Source organism: Syngnathus scovelli, unplaced genomic scaffold, assembly GCF_024217435.2.
Source record: "Syngnathus scovelli strain Florida unplaced genomic scaffold, RoL_Ssco_1.2 HiC_scaffold_33, whole genome shotgun sequence".
NCBI classification, from domain to species: domain Eukaryota; kingdom Metazoa; phylum Chordata; class Actinopteri; order Syngnathiformes; family Syngnathidae; genus Syngnathus; species Syngnathus scovelli.
In genome coordinates, this window is record NW_026061423.1 from 257,501 (window position 1) to 260,000 (window position 2,500).

The following is a 2,500-nucleotide window of genomic DNA, read 5'->3' on the forward strand; positions in this document are numbered from 1 at the left end:
ACGGACAGCGAATCAACCTCTCCGGGGGCCATGGGGACCAACCACCGGAGGCATTGCCTGGGGTCCCCGAACGGCCTGTAGTCACTTCTACAGGCCACGGTTGCGAAAACTCCTTGGATGGAAAGTCCGTGCTAGCACACGTGCAGGATCAGAGTCACAGTCAGTCCGGCCGAAGGAGCGGGTGGACCCCGGCTGGCGAAGCTCTTGAGAACTCCTCAGCGGTGTCAATTGCCTCCGTCGTCTCGGTGATGAGAGTAGGGGCGGCGGGGGACGTGACGGCATCGCAGCCTGTTCTAGGTAGTGACAGCAGCGATGAAGATGCGGGAGAGGGCCCGTCATCGCATAATGGAGTAACGACAGTGGTCCCGAACCATGTTTTGGTGCATCTGCCTCGAGAATCCAAGGAATGCCCTCTGTGTGGGGTGGACGTGGATGGCATTCGTAAGCTGGGGGTGCATCTTGCCTCCCGGCATGCGGGTGTATCTGTCGTGTACGTCTGTCGCATGTGTGACAGACGCGGTGAAAATAGTCATTCCATTCTGTGTCATATCCCGAAATGCCGGGATGTGGGCGGGGGGGGTGACGTGCAGGGGATCGCTTGCGATCTTTGTGGACGGCGTTTTCGGACGGCTGTTGGAGTGTCCCAGCACATGAGGCAGGCCCACGCAGAGGAGTGGTTCGGAGTCTCGAAGGACCGGAGCCATAACACTAAGGCCAAAAAGATAAGAAAGACCGGGTGGAGTGATGATGAAGTGAAACGCCTCAAGACAATTATGGAGAAATGTAAAGACCACACGTATAAATTTGCAATAGCTGCCCGGTTGCTGGGTACGGGCAAGAGCAGAGAACAGGTGAGGGGGAAGTGGGGTTCCCTGTGCGGCGGTACGGCAGGCAGTGCGTCCGGTGTGCGTAGGCACGCCCCGGTCTCCGGGGTGGTGCCCCAGAAATGGACCTCTCCCTCGTCGCTTCCAGATCTGGTGGAGAATAAAGTTCTGGAAGTACTACAGTCGGGGGATGAGGAGCATCGGGCCACTGCTGGCTTAGTCAGGGAAGCAGGTCAGGAGCCTACACTGATCGAGTCCTCTGCTTCTGATCTCATGAGGGCTCTTGGAGGTAAGGTCGTTTGGCCAAGAAAGTCTGCGGGGTTCAGGCGAAGAGGTCAGGCTAGGAAGGGATGGGCGGGGCGTCTCGCCAATCGTAGAACTGTGTTCTATCACCAGCAGAGAGGCTTTTCTGAGGCGAGGAAGGGGCTGGCACGGCGGATCTTAGACGGTCTGACGCCCCAAAGATGCGAGTTGCCTATAGAGCTGGTGTATGGACACTTCAAGGAAAAATGGGAAACGGTCAAGCCGTTTCACGGGCTGCCTGACTTCCAAGTCGAACTAACCGCGGATAATGAGCCATTCTATCAACCGATCCTCGGGCCCGAAGTGGTGTCTAACTTGGCTAAGTTGGGAAAACGATCGGCGCCGGGACCAGACGGGATCAGGAAGCAGGCTCTTCTTGACTGGGATCCCGACGGCACGAAGCTGGCGAGGCTGTTCACAACATGGATGGTGCGTGGAGTTGTTCCCCAGGTCTTCAAGGAGTGCAAGACCCGGTTGCTACCCAAATCGGCTGACCCCAATGAGCTGGGTTCTGTATCAGGCTGGCGGCCTGTGACTATCGGGTCAGTCGTGTTGAGGTTGTTTGGACGGATAATAGCGATGAGGTTGACTCGAGCCTGTCCTATTAGCCCCCGGCAGCGTGGTTTCGTCGCCGGCGCGAGTGGTTGCGAGGAAAACCTCATGATTCTTAACCGGATCATGGGGCGCTCGAGGTCGTGCGGCGTGCCACTGGCAGTCGTGTTCATTGACTTTGCGAAGGCCTTCGACTCGGTTTCTCATGATCATATCCTGTATGTATTGGGAAGCTTGGGCGTGGATAGACGTGTTATAGAGTTAATCCGGAACTCTTATGTGGGCTGCTCGACCAGGGTGGGTTGCGGAGACGCCTACTCCGAGCCCATCTCCCTGAGGGTTGGAGTTAAGCAAGGCGACCCAATGTCCCCACTGCTCTTCAACCTCGCCATGGATCCTCTCATCCATGGCCTCGAACGCAAAGGAGGTCACTTCGCTTGGGGCGACCGCCGCATCGCCACACTGGCCTTCGCCGATGATCTAGTCCTGTTAAGTGGCTCGGAGGAGGGAATGAGGAGGAGTTTAGAGGTCTTGGAAGACTTTTGCCAGCTTACGGGACTGGCTGTCCAGCCCCGTAAGTGCCACGGTATCTGGATGGGTCCAAAGGATGACAGCCGTGTAGCCTGGACGCTATGTGGACAGCAGATACACATGGTCACTTCGGGTGAATCGGTTCGTTATCTGGGGGCCACTATAGTGCCGTGGCAGGGAATTGTCTCTCAGGGTCTGGAGGAGGTGCTGACCACGGGACTGAAGAGGATATCCAAGGCGTCGCTGAAGCCGTCCCAGAAGATAATGCTGTGCAACTCATTCTTACTCCC